Source organism: Bombina bombina, chromosome 10 (assembly GCF_027579735.1).
Source record: "Bombina bombina isolate aBomBom1 chromosome 10, aBomBom1.pri, whole genome shotgun sequence".
NCBI classification, from domain to species: Eukaryota; Metazoa; Chordata; class Amphibia; order Anura; family Bombinatoridae; genus Bombina; species Bombina bombina.
Window position 1 is genome coordinate 3,111,607 of NC_069508.1, and position 7,283 is coordinate 3,118,889.

At 44.7% G+C, this 7,283-nt stretch overlaps 1 pseudogene; it reads right to left on the minus strand.

Annotated features, from left to right (window-relative positions):
- Positions 1-3,908: 3,908 nt before the first annotated feature.
- On the minus strand, positions 3,909-5,001 carry LOC128641176 (uncharacterized; annotated as a pseudogene).
- Positions 5,002-7,283: the final 2,282 nt, after the last annotated feature.

Consider the following 7,283-nt stretch of genomic DNA (forward strand, 5'->3'; position numbering starts at 1 on the left):
TGCAATTGGCTAGGTTAGCGGCTAAGAATTCTGGGTTTGCTATTGTGGCGCGCAGAGCGCTTTGGTTGAAATCTTGGTCAGCTGATACGTCTTCCAAGAACAAGCTACTTAACATTCCTTTCAAGGGGAAAACGCTGTTTGGCCCTGACTTGAAAGAGATTATCTCTGATATCACTGGGGGTAAGGGCCACGCCCTTCCTCAGGATCGGCTTTTCAAGGCAAAAAATAAACCTAATTTTCGTCCCTTTCGTAGAAACGGACCAGCCCAAAGTGCTACGTCCTCTAAGCAAGAGGGTAATACTTCTCAAGCCAAGCCAGCTTGGAGACCAATGCAAGGCTGGAACAAGGGAAAGCAGGCCAAGAAACCTGCCACTGCTACCAAGACAGCATGAAATGTTGGCCCCCGATCCGGGACCGGATCTGGTGGGGGGCAGACTCTCTCTCTTCGCTCAGGCTTGGGCAAGAGATGTTCTGGATCCTTGGGCGCTAGAAATAGTCTCCCAAGGTTATCTTCTGGAATTCAAGGGGCTTCCCCCAAGGGGGAGGTTCCACAGGTCTCAGTTGTCTTCAGACCATATAAAAAGACAGGCATTCTTACATTGTGTAGAAGACCTGTTAAAAATGGGAGTGATTCATCCTGTTCCATTAAGAGAACAAGGGATGGGGTTCTACTCCAATCTGTTCATAGTTCCCAAAAAAGAGGGAACGTTCAGACCAATCTTAGATCTCAAGATCTTAAACAAGTTTCTCAAGGTTCCATCGTTCAAGATGGAAACCATTCGAACTATTCTTCCTTCCATCCAGGAAGGTCAATTCATGACCACAGTGGATTTAAAGGATGCGTATCTACATATTCCTATCCACAAGGAACATCATCGGTTCCTAAGGTTCGCATTCCTGGACAAGCATTACCAGTTCGTGGCGCTTCCTTTCGGATTAGCCACTGCTCCAAGGATTTTCACAAAGGTACTAGGGTCCCTTCTAGCTGTGCTAAGACCAAGGGGCATTGCTGTAGTACCTTACTTGGACGACATTCTGATTCAAGCGTCGTCCCTTCCTCAAGCAAAGGCTCACACGGACATTGTCCTGGCCTTTCTCAGATCTCACGGATGGAAAGTGAACGTGGAAAAGAGTTCTCTATCTCCGTCAACAAGGGTTCCCTTCTTGGGAACAATAATAGACTCCTTAGAAATGAGGATTTTTCTGACAGAGGCCAGAAAAACAAAACTTCTAGACTCTTGTCGGATACTTCATTCCGTTCCTCTTCCTTCCATAGCGCAGTGCATGGAAGTGATCGGTTTGATGGTAGCGGCAATGGACATAGTTCCTTTTGCGCGCATTCATCTAAGACCATTACAACTGTGCATGCTCAGTCAGTGGAATGGGGACTATACAGACTTGTCTCCGAAGATACAAGTAAATCAGAGGACCAGAGACTCACTCCGTTGGTGGCTGTCCCTGGACAACCTGTCACAAGGGATGACATTCCGCAGACCAGAGTGGGTCATTGTCACGACCGACGCCAGTCTGATGGGCTGGGGCGCGGTCTGGGGATCCCTGAAAGCTCAGGGTCTTTGGTCTCGGGAAGAATCTCTTCTACCGATAAATATTCTGGAACTGAGAGCGATATTCAATGCTCTCAAGGCTTGGCCTCAGCTAGCGAGGGCCAAGTTCATACGGTTTCAATCAGACAACATGACAACTGTTGCGTACATCAACCATCAGGGGGGAACAAGGAGTTCCCTAGCGATGGAAGAAGTGACCAAAATCATTCTATGGGCGGAGTCTCACTCCTGCCACCTGTCTGCTATCCACATCCCAGGAGTGGAAAATTGGGAAGCGGATTTTCTGAGTCGTCAGACATTGCATCCGGGGGAGTGGGAACTCCATCCGGAAATCTTTGCCCAAGTCACTCAGCTGTGGGGCATTCCAGACATGGATCTGATGGCCTCTCGTCAGAACTTCAAAGTTCCTTGCTACGGGTCCAGATCCAGGGATCCCAAGGCGGCTCTAGTGGATGCACTAGTAGCACCTTGGACCTTCAAACTAGCTTATGTGTTCCCGCCGTTTCCTCTCATCCCCAGGCTGGTAGCCAGGATCACTCAGGAGAGGGCGTCGGTGATCTTGATAGCTCCTGCGTGGCCACGCAGGACTTGGTATGCAGATCTGGTGAATATGTCATCGGCTCCACCTTGGAAGCTACCTTTGAGACGAGACCTTCTTGTTCAGGGTCCGTTCGAACATCCGAATCTGGTTTCACTCCAGCTGACTGCTTGGAGATTGAACGCTTGATCTTATCGAAGCGAGGGTTCTCGGATTCTGTTATCGATACTCTTGTTCAGGCCAGAAAGCCTGTAACTAGAAAGATTTACCACAAAATTTGGAAAAAATATATCTGTTGGTGTGAATCTAAAGGATTCCCTTGGGACAAGGTTAAGATTCCTAAGATTCTATCCTTCCTTCAAGAAGGATTGGAAAAAGGATTATCTGCAAGTTCCCTGAAGGGACAGATTTCTGCCTTGTCTGTGTTACTTCACAAAAAGCTGGCAGCTGTGCCAGATGTTCAAGCCTTTGTTCAGGCTCTGGTTAGAATTAAGCCTGTTTACAAACCTTTGACTCCTCCTTGGAGTCTCAACTTAGTTCTTTCAGTTCTTCAGGGGGTTCCGTTTGAACCCTTACATTCCGTTGATATTAAGTTATTATCTTGGAAAGTTTTGTTTTTAGTTGCAATTTCTTCTGCTAGAAGAGTTTCAGAATTATCTGCTCTGCAGTGTTCTCCTCCTTATCTGGTGTTCCATGCAGATAAGGTGGTTTTACGTACTAAACCTGGTTTTCTTCCAAAAGTTGTTTCTAACAAAAACATTAACCAGGAGATTATCGTACCTTCTCTGTGTCCGAAACCAGTTTCAAAGAAGGAACGTTTGTTGCACAATTTGGATGTTGTTCGCGCTCTAAAATTCTATTTAGATGCTACAAAGGATTTTAGACAAACATCTTCCTTGTTTGTTGTTTATTCCGGTAAAAGGAGAGGTCAAAAAGCAACTTCTACCTCTCTCTCTTTTTGGATTAAAAGCATCATCAGATTGGCTTACGAGACTGCCGGACGGCAGCCTCCCGAAAGAATCACAGCTCATTCCACTAGGGCTGTGGCTTCCACATGGGCCTTCAAGAACGAGGCTTCTGTTGATCAGATATGTAGGGCAGCGACTTGGTCTTCACTGCACACTTTTACCAAATTTTACAAGTTTGATACTTTTGCTTCTTCTGAGGCTATTTTTGGGAGAAAGGTTTTGCAAGCCGTGGTGCCTTCCATTTAGGTGACCTGATTTGCTCCCTCCCTTCATCCGTGTCCTAAAGCTTTGGTATTGGTTCCCACAAGTAAGGATGACGCCGTGGACCGGACACACCTATGTTGGAGAAAACAGAATTTATGTTTACCTGATAAATTACTTTCTCCAACGGTGTGTCCGGTCCACGGCCCGCCCTGGTTTTTTTAATCAGGTCTGATAATTTATTTTCTTTAACTACAGTCACCACGGTACCATATGGTTTCTCCTATGCAAATATTCCTCCTTAACGTCGGTCGAATGACTGGGGTAGGCGGAGCCTAGGAGGGATCATGTGACCAGCTTTGCTGGGCTCTTTGCCATTTCCTGTTGGGGAAGAGAATATCCCACAAGTAAGGATGACGCCGTGGACCGGACACACCGTTGGAGAAAGTAATTTATCAGGTAAACATAAATTCTGTTTTTGTGACAAGCAAAACACATGCGGGTATCCCCCTGCCCAGGTGCAGCACTCGCACCCCCTTTCCCAGAGGGAAAAGACACATTAGACAAAGGCACAACAGGCTTTGTGAAGGGGGTTCGTGGAGCAGCTCCTTTCCAGGTGGATGCCCCCTTAACAAATTATTTTCTCCCATTAACTGGTGACCTGTTGGCTGTGTAAAAATATGTGAGCTCACCCGCCTCCAATGCTGTTTTGGGTTTTCGATCAAGGACTCACTCCTGTACCTCTGCTGGACTCAGCTGCATGAATTGCTCTTTAACCATTAAATCTTCCAGCTCCTTCATAGTGGCAATATCTAGCCCTCTGATCCACTGTTTAAAGGCTGTTGTCAGGTTTCCAACAACTGCAGTATAGCGCTCTGATATACCCCTCTGCAGAGTACGAAATTTATTTCTGTACACCTCAGGAGTGAGATTATACCTTCTCTGCAAGGCAGCTTTAATGGCATCATAGTCCTGATCAAACTCTGGGGCAAGTTTAGCAAAAACATCCAGTGCAGGGCCTTTCAGACCAGGGGTGAGATACTTGGCCCACTGCTCCCTTGGCAGCTGGAACTGTCTGAAAACTTTTTCAAAGCTACACAGGAATACATTCTTATTGCCATCTTTCTCCAGAGTGGGAAAATTCTCTGCACACACTCTGGGAACAGAGGAGTCTCTAAATTCACTAACAAAAGGTGAGACAGTCTCTCTCGCCAAACGTGCAAGCTGTAATTGATACTCTCTCAGCCTGTCGTTCAGCAGCCTGTCTCTCTGCTGCCAGAGCCTCTCTCTCTCTCTCTCTCTCAGCCTGTTGCTCAGCTGCTTCCCTAGCTGCCTCTCTCTCTTTATCAGCCTGTCGCTCAGCAGCCTCCCTCTCAGCTGCTTCCCTAGCAGCCTATCTCTCAGCTGCTTCCCTAGCAGCCTATCTCTCAGCTGCTTCCCTAACAGCCTGTCGTACTTGAAATTTTACAATCAGCTCCATGCGCAAACTTGCATCCGCTGAGCCTATATGTTTCAGAACATTCTGCAAATAACAGTCCAATGGATCTCCAGATCTTGATTAATCACTGCCCACAGCTGCAGACACCTCTCCTGAAGCTTCAGCTTGTGCGGCCTGGCTGGTATCATATTCCAAAAGAGCTTGTATCAATCCCTCCTTAGTCTTTCCACGGGAGGGAATCTCTCTCTCCTGGCATAACAGTACCTTCATTTCCTTGGTCTGCTGCTGGTATGCCTCCATAGTAAAAAAAAATAGAAAAGAAAAACAGAGAATAGGGAAGGGGACTGTTTGCAATGTCTAACTATATAATGCACTGAGTTTTAGCCTTTGGAAATTGTGAGAGTCACAATTTCTTTTAGTACTGGGATTTTCACACTAGCAAATCCACAAAGCACTAACATCTAATAAAAATAAAATATATATCTACACCACTGCCCACCAATTTGTGACAACCAAGGTTAACCAACCCTGCACCAGTCACTTGTTTGGCACAGAAAGGGTTATCAGACCCTTTCTACTGTCACTAATCTGTCACAGTTTAGCCACTCCTGGCAAGCCTGTGACTTAGTTCAGTGGGTGCAAGGGTTAATAACATTATCTAGTCTTTACTAGACTTAGATAAAATTCCCCAAACTCCCCTTTACTGCCGCTCAAACTAGATAAACTGCCACAACTTATGATTTATTGATGGGGAAACCCTAAGGAAAAACCCAAACTTACACATTAACTCTCAGAATACAATTTAGCAAAAAATAAACTAAAATCACAGTACTAATACTAGCAGTCAAAGGAGAAATAACAGAAACCTTACACTTTACTAGGTTTGGTATCTGCCCCAGGGAGATGGGTCAGAAAGATTCACTCACGCTGCAGCAGCCTCCCATGTAAGAATGAACACTTGAATTGTTAAAACACAAAATTCTTATACCAGTTTCCATGATATGACCCACCCTCTTTCCAGAGGGCTAGGAAACCCCTCTCTTTTTCCAGAAATATCCACTCCCCTCTCTGTTATGACAGGTAATAAAATTCTTTGCCTGAAATTATGGAACACCTTATAATTTTTGTTAGGTAAATCTAGTCCATATAAACAGAAAGGCAATCTCTTAGTGATGTTGTGAAGAGTATTTTGATACCAAACATCATATATATTGCATTCTTTATGCTTCTGAAGCATAGATAGAGTCTCTGTGTTCCATCAGTCCCAGTGCTGAAAGGTTGGGGTAATAAAATGACCATTTAGACAATAAAAGTTCTCTTCTGTGTACCTTACAAAGTATTTATGAGGGTCCTGGCATATCAAAGGAAAATCACATAAACACAGCAACACAGTTCTTCTTAAAAAAAAAAATGTTTTCCAGCATACAGGCTAAGGAAAATGAACCCCTTAGCATCTCAATCATGAGGTATTCATGTCAGCGGGTGCTAGCATGGCCTGCCTGCAGTCCTGACCTGTCTCCGATTGAGAATGGGTGGCGCATTATTTTCATTTATAAATAATTGGGTGTTTGGATCAGCAATTTCATTTTGATTTATCAAATAACTGAAGGACATAGTAATATTTCAGTAGTGAAATGAGGTTTATTGGATTAACAGAAAATGTGCAATATGCATCAAAACAATATTAGACAGGTGCATAAATTTGGGCACCCTTGTCATTTTGTTGATTTGAATACCTGTAACAACCTAGCACTGATTAATTGGAACACACAATTGGTTTGGTGAGCCCATTAAGCCTTGAACTTCATAGACAGGTGCATCCAATCATGAGTAAAAGGTATTTAACGTGGCCAATTGCAAGTTGTTGTTCTCTTTTACTCTCCTCTGAAGAGTGGCAACATGGGGGCCTCAAAACAACTCTCAAATAACCTGAAAACAAAGATTGTTCAACATTATGGTTTAGGGGAAGGCTACAAAAAGCTATCGCAGAGATTTAAGCTGTCAGTGTCCACTGTTAGGAACAAAGTGAGGAAATGGAAGACCACAAGCACAGTTCTTGTTAAGGCCAGAAGTAAAATATCGGAGAGGCAAAGGCAAAGGATGGTGAAAACGGTCAAAAACAGCCCACAGACCACTTCCAAAGACCTACAACATAATCTTGCTGCAGATGGTGTCACTGTGCATCGTTCAACAATTTAGCAAATGGGAGAGTGATGCGGAAGAAGCCTTTTCTGCACACACACCACAAACAGAGTCGCTTGAGGTATGCAAACACACATTTGGACAAACCAGCTTCATTTTGGAAGAAGGTGCTGTGGCCTGATGAAACAGATTGAGTTATTTGGTCATAACAAGGGGTGTTATGCATGGCGGCAAAAGAACACATCGCTCCAAGACAAACACTTGCGAGCCACAGTAAAATTTGGTGGATGTTCCATCATGCTGTGGGGCTGTGTGGCCAGTGCCGGTACTGGGAATCTTGTTAAAGTTGAGGGTTGCATGGATTCCACTCAATATCAGCAGATACTTGAGAATAATGTTGAGGAATCAGTCACAAAGTTGAAGTTACACCG